This window comes from Podarcis gaigeae (assembly GCF_964106915.1).
Source record: "Podarcis gaigeae genome assembly, chromosome: 10".
Lineage (NCBI taxonomy): Eukaryota > Metazoa > Chordata > Lepidosauria > Squamata > Lacertidae > Podarcis > Podarcis gaigeae.
In genome coordinates, this window is record NC_139686.1 from 42,769,198 (window position 1) to 42,791,171 (window position 21,974).

Below are 21,974 nucleotides of genomic sequence, written 5' to 3' on the forward strand. Positions count from 1 at the left end.
CAGTTTTTCCTTCTGTCGGTTTAGATTCTATTAAAACTTCATGGAAATAAAGAGTTTTTAAATGTTTTTTCCCCTGTACAATGGTCACATTTTAATCCTGTTTTCATGCCTGTACTGTATCTTAAACTGAAATACAAAACATGGTGATATAAAAGCAATTATAAAAACAAATAAAATTAGTAAAGAGTAGTTCTAAAGTAACATTGGAATCACTTTATGTAGTTCTAAACCTTGGATTGTTCTGATTATGGAATTATGCACATATTTCTATCTTAATTGAGAGGTAAGTGATTTTGGTAGGTGTTTTTTATTTTTCTATTTTCTCAACAGCACAATGTTGAAGAATCCTGGTTCATAATTCACATGAAGCAGCGTTCAGTGTCCTTTAACTAATACAATTGGTTTTATACTGCATTTTCAACACATTTTGCATTGTTGTCAAATCAAATGTTATTTGGCCACCATTTTGTGGTTTCTCAACTTAATATTCTAAAAAGCAGCGGGATAAGTATCATTCCTAATATTAGCTCATGCTCAAAATTTCATCTAAATCTGTTAAACTGGGGGGCTGCGAGAGTCAGTTTATACTTGTGTGGAACTGCCATCCATCTTCTCGGCTGCCACCTTTGGCTCCAGGTAGAAGCTAAGATATATTGCACAGGTACAGACAGATTTCTATTTGGCATGTCAAAATAAATAAATAAAAGAACTCAAGCAAACAAATAACTTCAACACTCAGGAAATCTCCCTGTCTCCTACTTAGGTACTGTCCTGCTCCATATTTGTGAGCCAACTACTAATTATAATCAATCACCTAAAGCAAACAGAGCTTTGCTTTAATTCCATAGTATAGGTATGTGCAGAGCTCCTGTTCAAATTAATAGAATGTCAGTGGAAGTCAGGAGACTTGAATACGTAGGTGAGTGTCTCAGTATGGCATACAAGAATGCATTAGTGGATAAGATGCTTGACTTGGGATCAGATGACAGATTTGGCTTGACTCCATGGAATGAGCATCAAGTGTGTGTGGCATTAATTAAATTGCTTCACTGACTGTATGCTTCAGGTCTGCAAGCGGACCATGAGGATAATAGCACTTCACAATCTGACAGCGAAGCTTTGTGGATAAAAAATCACCAGTGATTGCAAAATACCAGAGGGAGAAAAACCGTAGATGGATCTAGACTGGCAGACAGACCTCAGACTGGACTTTCATCCTAATCTATATGACTTTTGCTATTTCTCACAGGTGTTTTAAATTTTAAAACCACTCAGCTACATGGGTGGAATATACATGAATTTATTCCTCAGGTTTTAATTCATTTTCCATATATTTTACCAAAAAGCTGAATGTTTATGATACAAAATATAAGAAAATAATGAGTGTGTGTCTTTAGGCCAATTTCCATAACAATGCTGACAAAGTGGAAGCTGGGTTGAAAACTTTAGGAATGCTTGAAAAGTGGAGCAGCTTATCACAGGCTTGCTTGGGGAATAACTCTGGCAACCAGTTTACTAAAGAAGGGATGGAGAATCCTAGATGTTGCTGAACTACAACTCCCATCATCCCTGACTATTGGCCATGTTGGCTGGGCCTGAGGGAAGTTGGAATCAGGTGACAGGGATAGAGGTTCCCCATTCCTGTCCTAAAGAAAGGAGATGTATAAATCTCAAGGCTATTTATTTATTTACTTTTTATGAGGGCCAGTTTCATTTGAGCCAAGATAATATCCCAGCGTGGAATAGTATGTGGAGTAATAAAATATTTGAGAGGGCCGCGCCCCCAATTGATGGGCATTACCATTCATATGGTTTGCATGCACTGCGTCATGTGATCGATTAAGCAGGGCAGGGCATAGCTGGGCTCCCACAATATTTTATTCATGTTGGCACCCCTGTTTTGGGCCAGAGCTCAGTTGTACTGTACATGTAAGACATCTGTGGTATCTCTGTTGCCAGTGTGTGTTAACAATACCAAGCTAAAACGAACCAAAGGTTTGACTCAGTAAAAGGCAGTTTCCTGTGTTCCTCACCTATTGCTACTCTTTAAAATCAGACTATCTCTACTTTGCGGACATCATTTAGTTTCTGTACAGACTCAAGAATATGAATGAGCATGAATAGTGACTATTGGTATGCACAGGATGGTGCAAATGCCCGCCAGAAGTAAATGGTTTCATTTGAAATAATCTAGCAGCTGTCTTTCTATTGATTTAATGTTTACTGACTTCCTGTTTCCTTCCTGCCTGCAGTTATTATCTGTGGCTTTTCAATTTGTGATGCAATCCTCTTTAGGCAATACCTTTTTTATGGATAGTGTAATGCCTCATTACAATTAAGGGCCCTTTCTTTTAAGTAGGCTGGTGCCAAATATTGGAATTGTGGGGGTTTAGAACAGAAGTTTCCCAGTTTGGAAATGACATACTGATTAAATACGGGGCGGGGGGGGGGAGCTTTGCTTTGAAGATTGGTTTGGTTCGCAATCAACCTGTGTTGCAGCCATCCATTCTACAGCCTTCCCTGCCACCATTTCCTGGACTATCTCCTTTCCCAAGCTTGTTTTGTGAAAAGGGCAAGGAAAATTGGTAGCAGGAGAGTCTGGGGCAAGGGACAGCACAGAGGTCAGCACTGGGATTTGTAGTTCGAATACCTCCTTGATAACCCAGGAGGAGGGATGAAAAACACACACAATGCCATCTGTGAGGTGGAATCAAGACTTAGGGGCTTTCCAAACACTCATTGCATCATATGAGGAGACAGAACCATCTCTTCCTCAGGGCAAGTGGTTTTAATACCATGGACCAGCCCAACCATATCCAAAAGACACAACAAATGCCTAGCCTCCCTCCCCAATTTTGTGTTCCATTTACAGCAGGCGGCACACCATAAACCCTAATCACTTGGAGCGGATGATTTATATATTCCTAGAACTATGGGACAGTTAGGTAAAGGTAAAGGGACCCCTGACTGTCAAGTCCAGTTGCGGATGACTCTGGGGTTGCGGCGCTCATCTTGCTTTATTGGCCGAGGGAGCCGGCGTACAGCTTCTGGGTCATGTGGTCAGCATGACTAAGCCGCTTCTGGCAAACCAGAGCAGCACACGGAAACGCCATTTACCTTCCCACTGGAGCGGTACCTATTTATCTACTTGGACTTTGATGTGCTTTCAAACTGCTAGGTGGGTAGTATTTCAGTCCAATTTCCTCCTTAATATACACACACTTGAATAAAATTTGCCTGATTCTTGGAAAGCAATGTTTCCCAGTGCAACACATTTTTATATGTTGTTGTCACTGACATGTGGCCATTCTTATGCACACCTTACCCTAATATACAGTGGTACCACGGGTCAAGTACTTAATTCGTTCTGGAGGTCTGTACTTAACCTGAAACTGTTCTTAACCTGAAGCACCACTTTAGCTAATGGGGCCTCCCACTGCTGCCGCGCCGCCAAAGCACGATTTCTGTTCTCAACTTGAAGCAAAGTTCTTAACCTGAAGCACTATTTCTTGCTTAGCAGAGTCTGTAACCTGAAGCGTATGTAACCCAAGGTACCACGGTATGCCCTATTGTATATATTACTTGTCTCGAGTGCAGGACTGCAAAAGAGAAATGCACATTTCAATGGATTGCTGTGTCTCAGTTCACATACTGTTTGAGAAAATGTGACTTAAGTAGATTTGCCTTTAAATACAATCTAGATTGAATTTCTTTCCCATCCCTAGTGACAGTGCAAATCAGGTTGTTCATCACATTTTTTGAGCTGCCCACGAAGGGGTTTGCATGAACTGAAACCTCATGAAAATGAGGACGTGCAGGGGGAGGCGATTTTCATTGAAGGTATCAGGATGAGGCAGCCTTAAGTAATTTTCAGGCAATGAGATGGCTGAGTGTGATGACTTCTTTGCTCTTTATTTAAAAAACAACACCACTATTGTACAATTGCTGCAAATTTCTTGGTCATTCAGCTGAGCTGTTTTCTTAAAGCCCTCAAGCAGTGGCCTCACAGTTCAAGTTGCAGTCACCTGCCTGTACTGTATTTTTTGCTCTTTAAGACACTTTTCCCCTCCTAAAAAGTAAGGGGAAATGTGTGTGCATCTTATGGAGCGAATGCAGGCGGGAGGCTCTGCTCAGCGCTCCCTTTAAAGTGCCGCGTGGAGCATGTGTGTGGCTCTTGGGGGCTTTTCCCCAAGGAGGAGAAGGGCTGCACGCTCCATGTGGCTCTTTAAAGGGAGCGCAGCTCTTGGGGGAGCCTTCCTCCTGCTGCCGTCCTGGCTTAGCCATGCACAGCCTCTTCCGGGCAGGGGGAGCCTTCATCCCGCTGCCCGGGAGAGGCTGCGCATGGCTATCCCATAAGCCAGGACAGGAAGAGTCTATCCTAGAAGACAGGTCCCTCTTGCTGTTCTGGCTTCTGGGATTCAGAATTCCCCCCCCCCTCATTTTCCTCCTCCAAAAACTAGGTGCGTCTTATGGTCTGGTGCATCTTATAGAGCGAAAAATATGGTACTTCTTTCCTGTGGCGGAGCATTATGCTCCGGCACTGGGCTGTGTGTGTGTGTGTGGAGAGCAGGCGGGGGCGTGGCTGGTGTGCATCCCAGGGGTGTGCTGTGTGTCCTGGGGCCGTGGTGTGCTCCCCCTGCCCCCCTCTTCCTCCGTCAGTGCCTCTTTCTGTGATAAAAAAAAAGCAGCTAGGAGGTATAGAGAGAGGTGTGGGGCGGCCACATGCAGTTTAAAGTGCAGAAAAACTGATTGCCCATTTTTTTGCAGAGGGGATGTTCATCTGAAAAAGCAAGTGAAATTTGGCCCAACTTTAGCCCAAATAATGTTTAATCCAGACCTATGTATCAACCCAAGGGGCAGTCAAATAACTGATCATATATATGTAAACTTTGCTATATTGTGCTCTAAGCCTTCCCAAGGACATCTGATTAAGTTCTAAAACTTATCTTCTTCATAGTCTGTTATGAAATAAATAACCTCTTGTTTCTTCTGGTACTGTCATAAGGATGGGTCATTTTTCTTCTTAAATTTGAGCACAATGCTTTTGTTTGCTTTTAAATCTGCTGATAGCATTTCCTCAGATAGTGCTTCAGAATGCACACGGGGCCTGGTTGACATCATTAATAAAAGGAACCAAGTCAAAGATTTCTTTTACAATAAATATGTCAACCCCCCCCCCCCAAACCTGAGAAATTTAAATAACAGTAGGGGAGCTTCTGTTACTTAAAAAGGTCACTTAAATGCTAAGCAATTATGGTCTAGCATTTATGAACTCAATTACTGCCTCTTCACATTCCTGACGTGGCACAATGTACATTGATTTACATATTCAGGACATGGCAACTGCGTTGGAAATGCTATTAAAAATGAAGTTGAGGCCTTATGTTGTAATTCTTCCAAATTTATTTATTTAATTAATTTATTTATTTACACTTTATTTCTTTGACCCAGCTATTATCTGTGTAGTGCCATTCTGAAGTCATTGCACCATGCTAAGACTAAGCTTAAAATCAGCACTGTCACAGTTAAATTAAATGTAACAACAGCAACAAAACAGCAAAACTGAGATCCTTGGCCACCAGGGCCAGAATTTAGATGAAGAGAGACCCTAGGCTACTCCGCCACCCCCACCTTCACAACTAGAAGAAAATGGAAGTGTTATAAACAAAACTGAGTGAAGCCAAGCATGATGGTGGGCATTTAAAATTCTACAATTCACAATTTCTCCTCCTTGATGGCATTTAACCATGGCTCAACATCCTCTGAGGTTAAACTTTGGACCTCTTGGAAGATGGGCAGGCTGCAGGCCAGATTGTCCTCTTATATACCTGCTGGAATTGACAAGGCATCTGACCCTCACCTGAATCTCATAACTCTCCTGACAGGTGATTTGGTCTGTAGCCATAGTGTGGAAATAAAGGATGAGATTGCCCACCAGATACCAGGCACTCTACTATTCAAATTAGGACCCAGTGTTTTTGTTACAATCCCCTTCTCAATTAAGTAATCAATTTTAATCTAGAATTTAAATTCTCAAAACTTTCTTATTTGTTAATTCGAGCAAGTAAACTACTGGTCTCATTTCATTACAAACAGTATTTCTACCTACAACATCTGCTCCTCTTCCTTTCACAGATATTTTGTTGCTGTAGCTGCCTCTGATTATTTATCATTTAACTCTTTGGGAAAATAAATGGAAGTTGCCGAACCAATCAACCAACCAGAAGGATTACTGTTAATAGTACCAGTTTTCCTATAACTTGATATTGCTGGATAGTTTTGACGAACTGCAAAAGCATTTTTAGTTTGCCTTCTGTTGCCACCCTGGCACTTTTCTTTATTAGTGCCACTTTGTTGTGTATGATTCCTTGCAAATGAAGGAAAACATCTTTTCTGCTTGTATATGTTGATAATATTATTTTGGTTACTGAGGGATCAGAAAGTTGACAGTTTGAATCCCCATGGCGGGGGTGAACTTCCGTTGCTGGGTTCCTGCTCCTGCCAACCTAGCAGTTCAAAAGCACACCAGTACAAGTAGATAAATAGGTAGGGGCAGGCATGGCCAAACTTGGCCCTCCAGCTGTTTTGGGACTACAACTCCCATCATCCCTAGCTAATAGGACCAATGGTCAGGGATGATGGGAATTGTAGTCCCAAAACAGCTGGAAGGCCAAGTTTGGCCATGCTTGGTCTAGGGGTCTTTTACTTTTTACCTTTTTTTAAAAAAAAGGAAGTGGTTTGATTATAGAAACAACAGTAATTCTGTTTTTTTTTTAAATAATTTTTATTAACTGGCCAATCACATCAAATTAAATCACATCACATAAATTCCAAATTACAAAGCCAAATTTTTAAATTTTGTTGGGGGAACCCATACTTCAAGATCCAAAGGGGGATTCAGATCATCTTATTACTGCGTTAATGTCCAAATCAGTCCCAATCAGTCCAGACAAAGTTCATAATTCTATCCAGTCTTATCTTGGTGTTTCCACATCATATCTTGTTCATATAATTTCTCTTTTTCCTTTACGATCTCTTCTGTTAGTCTCCTTAAGCCGATAAGCAAATATAATAATCCTGTGTGAATTTACCGTTCCTCCAATCTAAGTCCAGATGGTTTCCATATATCTCCTTCGTAGATAACATCGCTCTTTCCATCATGAATTAGGCATTTGTCACTCTTAAGCCCCACCGAGGAGTTGATCCACGATATGTAAACATATTCTCCTCCCAGACCCAAGAGCTCCAACAATGCCTCCCAAAATGGCGACTGCATTTTTAACTGCGTCATTCCAAAACTCTTAGCTTTCCAGCTTTGTCTTGAAACATTGCTTTGGTTCGAAAGTTTATCTCCACACAGCATTAAATCCACAGCTTAAGTCCTTTTCTGACAATTAGGGGAGGGGATTCTTGTTTAATCACATAAAAAAGGAAAGGCAGGTTCCCCCCCCTCAGTCATTTGTCGTACCATATCTTGACGTATCTTCTCATATTTTATTCTTGTCTTGTTATCAGAGATCTCTTCTGTCATCAGTCTTTACTCCCCCTTTTTCCTTCAAGTATGTGCAATTTATCTCGTCCAAATTGTTTCTTTTGAAGATTATTGCAACTAGTGGCGCAGATCAAGGACGGCGTCAAGGAGTGCCGGAATCCCACAGGAGGGCTTTGTGCCTAGTGCCCCCACCCCACAAATTCGGGGCTGGTATAGGGCACAGCAGGCAATGGCCGTCCCCCCCACAATCCTGGGGGGGGGGTTAAGGAGGCTAATTACCCCCATCATAGCCTCCAAATTACCTCGTGTGGGTGGGAGAGATGTTATTGTCAGCCATCTTCCGATGCGCCACCTAGTGGCCCCCCGAAACAACAGTAATTCTGCTTTCATTGCACCTTACCATGATGAATCTCAGCCCTCATATTCAACTGATCTCAGAGCATCAATTCCTCGCAGGAACCAGTAGGTCTCAACCTTATTGGCTGACCTTCCATTAGCAATGTCCATGGACCTTGCAGCAAAACACCAGAAGCAGCTAAAGGGTTGATGGATGACCACAGCCTCTGCTCCTTGTCTCTGTTCAGTCTTGTTTTGTCATTATCTCTGACCATCTCGCTGGTTCTTAATTTGAGGCCAAATGTTGCTAGAAGAGAATTCTCTCAGGTGTAAATTAATGGCTTGTGCCTGTGCCGTTGTAACATCTGCCTCCGCTCCTGGAGTGACTTTTTCCTATAGCTTAATGCTCCTATGAAAATCATTTGGCACATACTTAAAAATCAGCAGTAATTAATGCTACACATATTTTGGTGCATACCAAAGAAAGTAAGTGCATATGCACAATCACGTTTTAATGGCAGGGTGCTTCAAATACCGCTTGCCATCCTGGGGAGATAACGGAGGTGATATTTAAGAAACATTCAGGTGGGAAGAAAAATTTCCCTTCAAAATCCACTACAGAGATTAACTGTGTGGGTGGAAAGACATTGACTTGGATGAGCTCCTTAATCAATGTTGCAGAGCCTCCACCACATGCATCACTTCAGTGCTCTCTACTACCTTTCTGTATCTGAAGATGCAGGATAGCCAGACAGCAATTGATAAAATGCCATCGTGGGAAGAAGAAGAAGAAAACGCCACTGCCAAATCACTCACTATTACATGGGTAAAGTTTATTCAGTTACGACTAGATGGTCCAGTTTTTAGTGTAACTGAAGAGTGAGACCTCTGAGGTTATAGAAAACAGCAACTCTGTAGTGGTTTAAAACTAGTATAGTGGTACCTCAGGTTAAGTACTTAATTCATTCCGGAGGTCCGTACTTAACCTGAAACTGTTCTTAACCTGAAGCACCACTTTAGCTAATGGGGCCTCCCGCTGCCGCCGCGCCGCCAGAGCACGATTTCTGTTCTCATCCTGAAGCAAAGTTCTTAACCTGAAGCACTATTTTTGGGTTAGCGGAGTCTGTAACCTGAAGCGTATGTAACCTGAAGTGTATGTAACCTGAAGCGTATGTAACCTGAAGCGTATGTAACCCGAGGTACCACTGTAATGGGGGAAAACACCCCCCCCCACTATAACTTACTATTGTTTTATAGGAGTGCCTCTGTAGGTATGCTTTTGTTGACTCATTCATAATTTTGCCTGAAACTTTAACAATCACTGGCGTTCAGCAGATTTCACTGAAAATGGCATGGAGGCATGCTAGGGAAAATATGTTTTGCCAAAATGTGTATATTGGGTAATATAATGTGTGTATCGGGATAAACTTGCACTAAATTGCTGGTGGATTTTCATGAGGACTTTCAAAAATAAAAAATTGCAAATTGATGTGTAAATGGAAGACTGGAAAAATGAGAAACTGAAATTGACAGATTCACTGATCCCTAACCACCTGCAACACAGATTGAAGCACAGAAAGAGCACAGAGCAACCTAGAAACTGATACAGGCTTTTTATTTTACCAAAGCACAAACACAGGCATGAGGTGAATATTTGGGTTCATGCACACCTCAAGTGACAAGGTTTACCATTAACACTATGGTTCTTAGCCAATAAGATTTAGCTACATGAAAACATCACCATGGAAGCCAATATAGGTGAAAACTAAGTTTCCTGAACTGGCAAATACTTTCAAGCCCTTTCACAGCAATCACTGTAACAAACACCCACACACATCCAAAGAGCCTTGGTGCTTTTTGATGTTGCTGAAAATGTTTGTAACAAATGATAACACCGCCCTCTTAGCTCAGCTAGAAAATGGAGCCATCATTGAAGATTTCCACAAACATTAATTGGACCAAATTGTTGCATTATCAATGTTAATGTTCTTAGGGCTATTTAGCAACATGTAAAACACTTAATCACTAAGCATCAAAGTGTAACGAACAGCCCATCACATTGATTTACAACCTAATATTACATTCTTCACCTGACAAAAATTTAAGATGCAGAATTACTGCAAACACATTTCACTTTTTTGGGTCAGTTTCACTTTATCTTTTAAGAGAAAGCACTGTTATATTTTCATTAATAACATACCAGTGAAGCTGAATTGAAATTATTTTCTCTTACACAGAATAGCACACTTGAAAGTGAAGCAATGTGAATATAGCTTAGTAAATGGGAAACTCAAGCATGCTCTTAGTACCAATTAAAATTCTGTCACGTATATGCCAGAGAGACCAAGCTTCTTGAAACGGCGGGTTTTCCATAATATATTAGGGGAAAAAATGTAATTATCATCCTGAATGTAAAGGAAATGTTCATTAAAACGCACACAGAAGACTGTTAGCTACGTTAGTTAGAATAATCTATTTTGGAAATAAAAGTTTTACATTTATTTTTCCATCCATCATATATTCAAGATGTTTAAGTGCCAACTAGAGAAAGATATTGTAGCCACGGGATACCGGTAATTCATCTCCATCTACTGAGTGTGGAAGAATATATAAAGTTTATTTTAGACATGATACATCTCCCTGATTAAGAACAGACTACTCAAAATGTGGTGGCCTTCCAGATTAATGCAGTGGGAAATTACAGGTCATCACAAACACAAACATTTCAGAAGCTTGCAGATAGAGCAGCGTTATTCTTGGAGTGGCTTTTTTTTAAAATTGCTTTGCTGTGAATATTCATGGGATTATTTGTGCAGTTGCAGGAGTGATAATAATAATACTTAGCATTTATATAGCACATTTCAAGTGTTCAAAGTACTTCACATATATTATCTCAGCAATCCTTACTGGAGTACTGTAATTTAGGCCACTATTATTACTCCTTTATTTTCAGGCCTCTTCTTCTCCTTCTCACAAGGACATGACTCCTGCTGGGTCAGACCCAAGGCCCATAAGATTGTAAGTTCTCCAATAACTAGTATTCGGAGGCATGTCAATTCTGCTTCTGAAGGAAGTAAATGGCCATCAAGTAGCCATTGATAGCCTTAACCCCATGGCTTTGTCTACCATCAGGACTGCGGTAATTAAAGGACCCCCTCTCTCCATATGAACCTACCCAAACCTAAGATCATCCTCTGAGGCCCTTTTTTGTGTGTCTCCTCCATGAGAGCTCCAGATGGTGGCAACACGAGAATGGGCCTTTTCTGCAGTGGCTCCCTGTTTGTGGAATGTTCTCCCCAGGGAGGTTCGGCTGGCACCAGTTGAAAACGTCTCTGTCCACGGCCAGCTAGGGACGATGGGAGATGAAGAACAACAACATCTGGGTACCCAAGGCTGAGAAAGGCTACTCTAATGAAATAATCTAATCCTCTTTTAAAACATTCCAGGTTGGTGGTCATCACTACTTGCTGTGGCAGTGACTCTCATAGTTTAACTATGTACTGCATGAAGAGGGCTTTTCACACATTAGATCAAGCATGGAAACCCTGTGCATTTGAAGTTTGGGTGGGCAATCTATGGCCTTCCAGATATTGTTGGACTCCTGCTTCCATCAGCCCCTGCCAGCATAGATCATGTTCCTAATGGGAGTTGCCAGGAATATCTGGAAGGCCAGAGGTTCCTACCCCTGTGTTACAATATACACATTAAGGACTCATGTTCAGCCCTCCAATAAACCTCTGCTCCTTCTATATCCCAGAGTCAGATGCATACCATCTGGCCAGAACACACACAATTTGTTTCACACATTCCCATTCATACACAGGATTATATTACATCTGGACCAAGAACAACTCCACTGTCCTGCACCAAGTGATGTATCTTGGCAATCCCACCTGCCAATGCTGATCACCCATATGACTGGACATAGTATCAGAAAGACAGGGCTCTTACCATTAAAAAACAAAAAAACTAATGTGACTCAAGAGAAGAGACTTGTAATTTGTCTCTTTGAGAAAGCAGAATAAGTGCATGGCTTTCCCTCTGCCATTTGGTTTTCTATTTAGAAGAAGCAGAGCAAACTGTCATTCAAAATCCTAGTGACTGACTTGTCTGCCTGTGAGTTATGGCTGACCTGAACTGAAGTATATTCATTTTTGTCAAATTTGTAAATGTCTCTCTAATATACGATGACAGGCACTGAAATTGTCTGCAGCGTTGCTTCACAGTCCAACACTTTTCCATTTAACTAAATGAATAAATGTGGGTGAGTGTCATGGCGCTTCCCCTCTTGTTTCAGATGCTTTTGAATCTGCCTGGCACAACAGATGTACATTCACATTGCTAGCACTTTATTGTTCCCTTTCACAGTACATTTGCTGATGGCCAAGGCATTAGGGTTCAAACTGCAATAATTTCATTTTGGCAGCACAAACATGTTGGAACCTTTACAGATTTCACTCCCTGCTCACTTTCACTTCACTGGTGAAATGCATGGTGCCAAACACTGTTTTCTATATTTCAGTCATGTTCTTAAAATATATATACCGGTATATATATTTAGGATTGTTACGTATATTTTGTCCTGCATTTTTTAAAAAATATAATATTTGACTTTCCTAGACCCTGCACATATCCGTCTTCCTGATATCATGTCTTCTGAGATATTGTCAGTCATGATAATCAGTAGCTCCAGGTTGCTTTATAGTATGCTAGAACAGGTCTGTAGTTAGACGGGATATTGTTTCTGACAGCCCAATTCTATAGGTTGGCTTAAAATGCAGTGGCACAAATCAAACTTGCACACAGTCTCTGAACACTGAGCCTGTTTCAGATTTCTGAAACGCAGTGCAGAAGAATGTGTGTTTGACCCAGTACTGAGGAAGACCTATTCCTTCATTTCCTGTGACTTATGGTTGCCACACCTTTGTGCTAGCTTTTGCTGCCCTTGTGACCCAGGGGAAAGTTTCCTCTGCCCCTAAGTAATTTTCTTGCACGGATTCTGCACAGTATCAGCAAAAGCAAACCCTCAGCACAATGCTGTTGCTGCGTGCAGTGAGTTGTAAGCCTCTGAACTTGTACACAGAGGACTTGTACACTTCCCTGGGGTGGAATACTGAAGTTCAGAATGATGTAAAGGTAAAGGTCCAGTCGCAGGCGACTCTGGGGTCGCTTTATTGGCCGATGGAGCCAGCGTACAGCTTCCGGGTCATGTAGCCAGCATGACTAAGCCTCTTCTGGCGAACCAGAGCAGCGCATGGAAACGGCGTTTACCTTCCCGCCGGAGTGGTACCTATTTATCTACTTGCACTTTGACGTGCTTTTGAACTGCTAGGTGGGCAGGAGCACGGACCGAGCAACAGGAGCTCACCCCGTCGCGGGGATTCGAACCGCCCACCTTCTGACCGGCAAATCCTAGGTTCTGTGGTTTAACCCACAGCACCACCCACGTCCCAGCAGAATGATGTGGAAATCAGTAAATCAGTTATTTCTTTGCATGGTATTTTAAAAGTTCCTATTATTCACACTTCAGGTTCTAAGAGTACCAACAAGGTTTTTTTGTTTCTTCTGAAAAACATTTCCAAGTGGTGGCTCTGTCATTACCAGTTCGCACTTGGGAGTACCAGGACCAATGACTGGAAACATTTGTTGGATATTCTGAAAAGGCATGAAAAGTCACCCAGGCATTTGACTGAAGACGGCAAGTGGATAGAAACAGAATATAGGTTTCGAGTGCATTGATGCAGAACATCAGCAGAAAAAATCAGCATTGTAGGGGCGTGCCGAAACACCTAATGGATATGGCACTGCTCCTGGTGGCCCAGAACTCAGCATTCTGGGAATCTACAGACAACAATGGGCATTTTCTGGTACTTGTACAGCTGCTTGAAGATTATGATGAAGTAATGGGGGAGCAATGCAATTCTCCCTACTGTGGGAAAACCAATAATAATAATAATAATAATAATAATAATAATAATAATAATAATAATTTATTTATACCCCGTCCATCTGGCTTGGTTCCCCCAGCCACTCTGGGCGGCTTCCAACAAAACACTAAAATACAATAACTTATTAAACATTAAAAGCTTCCCTAAACAGGGCTGCCTTTAAATGTCTTCTAAAAGTTTGGTAGTTATTTTTCTCTTTGACATCTGGTGGGAGGGCGTTCCACAGGGTGGGTGCCACTGTCGAGAAGGCCCTCTGCCTGGTTCCCTGTAACTTGGCTTCTTGCAGTGAGGGAACCACCAGAAGGCCCTCGACGCTGGACCTCAGTGTCTGGGCAGAACGATGGAGATGGAGACGCTCCTTCAGGTATACTGGACCGAGGCCGTTTAGGGCTTTAAAGGTCAGCACCAACACTTTGAATCAACTGATAGACTTCATGGCCAAGGAAGTACCGTATTATAGAACATTGAATAATGATTTTCTATACTGCTAAATATATTTAAAATATCTCTAAGCGGTATACAGAAAACTGAAGCAAAATAACAGCAGCAGCAACAGCAACAACAATTTATTTATAGCCCACCCATCTGGTTGAGTGGGCGGCTTCCAACAAAATATTAAAAATACAATAAAACATCAAACATTAAAAACTTCCCTAAACAGGGCTGCCTTCAGATGTCTTCTAAAAGTCAGATAGTTGTTTATTTCCTTGACATCTGATGGGAAGGTGTTCCACAGGGCAGGCGCCACTACTGAGAAGGCCCTCTGCCTGGTTCCCTGTAACCTCACTTCTCATAGCGAGGGAACCGGCAGAAGGCCCTCGGAGCTTGACCTCAGTGTCCAGGCTGAACGAAGGGAGTGGAGTTGCTCCTTCAGGTATACATCAGACAACTTCAACAAAACATTACAAAAAATATACAGTTGCATACAAAAATATTACATTAATACATTAATAAAAACATACAGAGCAGGTTGGACAAAGCTAAGTATTACTGTGTCATACTGGATTGCATGCCTGATGTAAGTTACTCTGAGTAGATGTCGCTCACAGTGAGATGTGTTGATGAAGACAGGGGAAAGATTTGTGTAAAGAAACGCTTCGTCGGATTCAGCACAGTTCATGAACTCTTGCTGAAGACCTTGAGGGAAAACAATATAAACACTAAGTCTGGCATGGCAAAGGCTATGATAATGGTGCCAGCAGAGAGCAGGGAGGGGTAATGTCAAGGTGAGGCCTCCTTACGCTGAACTGATAAGCTTCGTTCATACCCTGTGGCTGTGATTCTCTCAATCTGGTAGTTTCAGGTGCAGCTTTATAATTAAATAATCCATTACCCCTTTTGGCATGCTGCAGTGCATGTTTATGCTATTCTCTGCCTCTGTTCAATAGTGGCAGATTCTAAAAGACAATGACTTCAGCCTCACCATGAAGCCACTGGGAAAGTTGTGTAGGCAGTGTGAAGCCTTTTCAATATCGAACAAAATAAGGTTATGTTGGCATGTCCAAAGTCTGTTTTGGGGGCATAATCCAGCCCGCCAGTCAATTTAATTTGGCCCCCGTGGCAGTATATGTCCTGGGCAAAAATCCTTAAAAAAAAGCTCAATAACTTCAATCCTAAATAAAGCTCCACAACTTTGGTCGGCCCTCACTCATGTTCACTTCATCAAACCTGGCCCTCTTTCAAAAAAGTTTGGGCACCCCTGGTTAACAAAATGCAGATCTTTGCTATGAAGCACAATGCCCAGCGGACCAAATAACAGACCTTCAAGTTCTTGATATCAATCATATTATGGTATGACAGTCTATTCCATGTGAATATTGTAAGTAAGGCTATGCAATGCCTTACAAAGGACATAGTACAGGTATAGGCAAACTCGGCCCTCCATATTTCTTTGGGACTATAACTCCCATCATCCCTAGCTAACATGACCAGTGGTAAGGGTTGATGGGAGTTGTAGTCCCAAAACATCTGGAGGGCCGAGTTTGCCTATGCCTGACATAGTAACTACTGCCTCCCCTCATGAATAAATGTGTGGAGTTCATTGCCTCATATAGGGTAAGTGGTTTTGCAGAGGTGGTTATTGCAACTAAAGAGCTCTCAGAAGCCCTTGATGCTGATGCCACTTTCAAGGAGCACTCATGTAAGTGTTGTAAGAAGAGGCAGTTTGAAAATGAGGGTCTGACTCTTGATGACAAGTGTGGCAGTCCATTTTTTTTAAAAAAAAAAATTCTACACTTTTCTCAACACTGTGTTCAAACTGAAGAGCAATTTGAGTAGCTCGAATCTCATGGGGATTTCTTGACAACCTTGAAAAGCTACTGGAAGAGACACTCATCATCCACTGTATGGATCTACACAGATCCCTCAATGATGGCAACCACCTTGACATAGATGGTACAGATCTTTGTGTTGACTTAGGCCATCTCCACCACATGCTACCTTCTGAAAAAGGCTCACCACAAGATGCCCTGCGGTACAGTCATGATACCCAAATTGCCGATGTCTTCTCAAATATCTGGGCAGCATTATAAATTCTCCTGGCGTTTCCAGCTTCAGTTTCTACTGCCTAGTGGAACTTCTCAAAATTGAGGCTCATCAAAATGTACTTGCCATCTACCATGATGGATGAGAGGCTCACATCATTGCTTACCTTACCCACTGGGAATGACGTTGCACAAAACCTTCATCTTTCCGTCAAAGTTTGCAGAAGTCAAAGCTTGAAAAGCCACGTTCTGAGAGTGGCACTAGGGGATACTGCAAAACTATCACAGGCCTTACTTTTAATATGTTTTATTTTGCAGCATAAGCCTTCTTTATTTTAGAGTAACCATATTTTTAATCTTAAAAAGAAAGAAAGAAAAGTTCATGGCTTTATTTTTTTATTATTAATAAAATGCTTATAGGTTTTTTAAAAAATAGTATTTGAAGTGCTAAGTGCTGGGTAATGCTTCTCAAAGTAGAGCTATGTTAATTGATTTTTACCTAGCACAAAGGACATCAAAGAGAAAATTGAAAAGGGAACATACTTTACAGCTAACGAAGGACAATCATTTTCCTAGTTAGTACCCAAACAGAGAACCCAGGGAGGGAGGTTACAGACACTTGCTTTTTGTCACCAAAGCACACAGCAGACACTACATTAAAAAACAACTGCCACTGAACTCAGCTTGGTGCTCTCCTCAGCTTGGTGCCCTGGGCTCCTGCCCATCTCACCCACCCCTAAGGCCAACCCTGAGCATGCAGTCTCACACCAGTGGATTCCTGCATATTCAAGATGATTTCTGGAGCATGGGGTTTCAATGTTAGTAAGGTCCATGTCCTTTTCCCACACGTTACATTAGAAGCAGGAATTCGGAAATGTGATGCAATTCCTGCTTTTTCAATTCCTGTTCCTATGTAATCTTCAAATTTGCCTTCAGCAACTCTACACTATGAAAACTCTTTGCTTGATCCAAGTCAAGGCTAGCAGTGGAGTTAACACCCAGAAAACAAAATAGCTCCTTTTAGAGTGTTCCATTAAAAGAAGAAATCACATTTAAAATGTTTGCTCTTAGTTTTAATGCTTTCCATTTTAAAAAAGCCGCACAATTTCCATAGTAGCATTGCATGTCCTTGTGACACGGATGACTGGAAATTCAGTGGGCTCCATTTCTACTGTATGCAGAATAGCTATCTATATTAAACATTTTGGGGATATTTTTCTCTTTTTTTGAAATAATTTTTATTAAGTTTTCCATTTAACAATCCAATCATATCACATTAGTTAAACCGAATTATACCAATACATATCATAAAATCCAAATATTTTGCCGAATTTTTAAAGTTTGTGTTGGGGTTACCCATGCTTCGAGTTCAGTAAGGGTCCAATCATCTCATATTTCTGCTGCTTTGATGTTCTCAAGTCCCATCTTCCAATCTTCTTGTTGTTCTCGTTTTTCTTCTTAATAAGCTATGAGTTGTTTCTACAGGCGAGTTGAAGCAAGCATTATTATGTTTCTGTGTGGACTTTTACGCTGATCCAAAAGTCCTATTTGAGCAGCAGGCTCCATTTCGACAGTTCCGATGAAATAAAGTCTAAGCGTCTGCTCATTAATTTTCCCAGACCAGTTGCGCCATAAATGGGGATATTTTTCTTTTTGCAATCGGTTAAAGCTAACACAAAATGAATGATTAGCTCCACATTAGCCAAGATTATACAAAGAATGGGAGAAAATTAACGGGTCATTAAAATAATGTGAGTGGGACACGGCTGGTGCTGTGGGTAAAACCTCGGTGCCTAGGACTTGCCGGTCGTATGGTCGGCGGTTCGAATCCCCGCGGCGGGGTGAGCTCCCGTCTTTTGGTCCCAGCTCCTCCCACCTAGCAGTTCGAAAGCACCCCTAAGTGCAAGTAGATAAATAGGTACCGCTTTATAGCGGGAAGGTAAACGGCGTTTCCGTGTGCTGCGCTGGTACTGGCTCTCCAGAGCAGCTTTGTCACGCTGGCCACGTGACCCGGAAGTGTCTCCGGACAGCGCTGGCCCCTGGCCTCTTAAGTGAGATGGGCGCACAACCCTAGAGTCGGACACGACTGGCCCGTACGGGCAGGGGTACCTTTACCTTTACCTAAAATAATGTGTCTCAGACTGCATACACACCATATATTTAAAGCACATGTCTTCCCCCAAATAATCCTGTAGTTTATCCCTCACAGCACCCTTAGTCCTCATTCCCAGCATCCTTTAAAAAAAAACAAAACCTTACAGTTCCCAGGGCTCATTTGAGGAAGTCATATGTGACAGACCTGTAATAGGTTTGCATCAATCTGAACATTTATCACTGTAGGTCACGGCATAAATAATAAGGTTGATATAACTCTAATATGACAGGAGACCCTCCATGATGAAGTTGGGTGACCATGGGACAAGCCTGAGTGCAGCCTCACCTCCTGTAAGGCATTCAGGGATATCCTATACCTGACCATCTATACCTGACCTAAAGATCAACACATGTAAATTTAGTTGCCAAGTGCAGGAAACTCAACTCCTCAATGGGAGCCATTCACACAATGGTGTTGTTGTTGTTTAGTCGTGTCTGACTCTTTGTGACCCCATGGACCAGAGCACGCCAGGCACTCCTGTCTTCCATTGCCTCCCGCAGTTTGGTCAAACTCATGCTGGTAGCCTAGAGAACACTGTCCAACCATCTCTGTCGTCCCCTTTTCCTTGTGCCCTCCATCTTTCCCAACATCAGGGTCTTTTCCAGGGAGTCTTCTCTTCTCCTGAGGTGGCCAAAGTATTGGAGCCTCAGCTTCAGGATCTGTCCTTCCAGTGAGCACTCAGGGCTGATTTCCTTCAGAATGGATAGGTTTGATCTTCTTGCAGTCCATGGGACTCTCAAGAGTCTCCTCCAGCACCATAATTCAAAATTCTTTGGCGATCAGCCTTCTTTATGGTCCAGCTCTCACTTCCATACATCACTACTGGGAAAACCATAGCTTTTACTATACGGACCTTGGTTGGCAAGGTGATGTCTCTGCTTTTTAAGATGCTGTCTAGGTTTGTCATTGCTTTTCTCCCAAGAAGCAGGCGCCTTTTAATTTCGTGGCTGCTGTCACCTTCTGCAGTGATCATGGAGCCCAAGAAAGTAAAATCTCTCACTGCCTCCATTCCTTCCCCTTCACACAATGGTAGCAGACCAAAAAAAGAGCGAGGCCAGGTTCAGTTGATGGCTTCATAAATTGTGATCCTAGCAGTCTTTAATCTTGTTAAGCAAGATGGGTGAAGTGAGAGCTGGACAGGAAATTCTGTGAGGAACTATGGAAACTGTAGTAGCGACTCAGTTCACACACCCTTCCAATCTCCACAGGCATGCCTTGAAAACAAGGCGTAAAAAACCCTCAGATCCTAAAGTCAGTAGCTCTTCTAGTTTCAACAGAACTTACAGGACTCAGCACACTTCTGCTTTGCTTTAAGGACAAATACACTTCCTCTGCCCTCCACTTCTAGTGTGGGTTTATGCCAAAATTGTCATGTCCATGTTTCTGTAGGCTTTAAAAAATAGTATTTCACTATTCAGATCAAGGGCTGTGTGTGTTGTAGGAGCTTCTCCCTGTTTACATTGCATTTTTGTTATCTGAAGCATTATTTATTTGTAGGTTTATTTAATATTCGATGTGAGACTTTAATGTTGTATACAGCATAAGGTGGGAGGAGAAGTGAGGTGGGGAATATATACTGTCACTCCTATTTCATATAATAAACTAAGTTTTCCTTTTCCCTTTGGTGTGAGAAGTTCTTGTGGGCATAAGGTTAACACATACTCCTAGACAAGTGTATGTTCTAACTCCAGCAAAAGATCCTAAGCTTCTCAGCAGTGCGTATATGAACTGGGTGGCGCTGTGATCTAAACCACTGAGCCTCCTGGGCTTGCCGATCAGAAGGTGGTTCAAATCCCTGCGACGGGGTGAACTCCCATTGCTCTGTCCCAGTTCCTGCCAACCTAGCAATTTGAAAGCAGACCAGTGCAAGTAGATAAATAGGTACCACTGTGGCGGGAAGGTAAACGGCGTTTCCGTGCGCTCTGGTTTCCATCACGGTGTTCCATTGCGCTAGAAGCGGTTTAGTCATGCTGGCCACATGACCCGGAAAGCTGTCTGTGGACAAATGCTGGCTCCCTTGGCCTGAAAGTGAGATGAGCGCTGCAACCCCATAGTCGCCTTTGACTGGAAATAACCGTCCAGGGGTCCTTTACCTTTACCTTTTATATGAACTTAGATGAATGCTGGGTGCACACATGTGAGTGCAGGTATACATTTGTAACAGCCCTGCTGCCTCTTTTCCTGACCTTAACGTATTGCGCATGAAGGTCTTCAAGAGCAATTCTAACTGTGTTCAGCTAAACGGGATTAGAACACTCCCTTGAGCTGGAAACCCTGATGGCACAGAGTTCTCGTTGCAAAGAGGATTCCAAGGAAATACTCCTTCAGACCTTTGCCGCACGTACAAAGATCAGTAGGGGGAAGGGCTGGTAATGTGGTAAAGTGGGGGTGTGGGACATGTGTGCCCCCCTCACAGCCCCTACTCAGTTTAAACCGTCATGCATTCACCCAAATGCTTGGGAACAACAGACCAAAGCTTGCGTAGCATTCACCACGAGTTAAAGAATAGATCCTATGATGATCATAATATTGTAAATGACGGACACAAATGGAATAGGCATTTGAAAAATGGCTTAAGGCCAAGCTGTAGAGAAGACAAATGTGAAGGATTAGAAAAAGCCACACACTTCAACGGTAAGGCTCATCACTTGTTGGAAAAGCCTGCCAAGGATTAGCATAGCAAATTTATCCTGTAGATATTCTAATCACAAAACCGTCAGTGTATTATATGACCATTTATAATACATTATTGATGAATAAGAAAATCACAATGACCCCAAGAGCCCAGTAATTAAACATTTAAATCATACTGAATATTTAACAGCAACAAAAAAAAAGCCTGGTTGCACCCAAAAAGACTGACACATTTTATTATGGTGGAAACTTTCGTGGATTAGAGCCTGCTGCAACAGATGCATGTGAAATCACAGGGTGATTTCTTGGGAGCCGCTGGGTGAAGTCATTCAGAGCTTTAGATTGCAATGTCAACTGTATAGGGATGACACACAACTCAGGTTTGCACCTTCTAATCCCAGAGAGGCTGTGGAACTCTTGAAAGGGTGTTTGGAAACAGTTTTAATATGAATGAAGATGAGCAAAGTGAAACTTACCTAGACGGGGCAGAAGAGGTGAAGACTGTTTACTCCTGACAAGAGACGTTAACTGGTTCTGTTGGATGAGACTGCCAGATTCTACAGCTATGCTGGCTGCCTATTTACATCTGAGTCCAATTCAGAGTCAGTTTCATGTAGACTGCAAATAGCCCAGGGGACAATACAGAGCCCTGTGAGATCTTTTAAGCCAGTGGCGATGGGGCACAACAATACAAAACACTGCACAAATGACTGAACTGCACTCCTGCCCCCCCAAGAATCCACCAGTTTTGGGGACTGTTGCAAAAAGAAACAAAATAGACATTTTAAATAAGTTTAAGTGTCTCTGTGGCCCAGCTCAGTGCCCAATGTCCTTGGTCATCAGACCGGTCATTTGATGAACAGGGAGGAGTGCTAGCTATGTCTCTGTGAGTATTTTGGTCCACTTTTGGCCACAGCCTTCTGGCC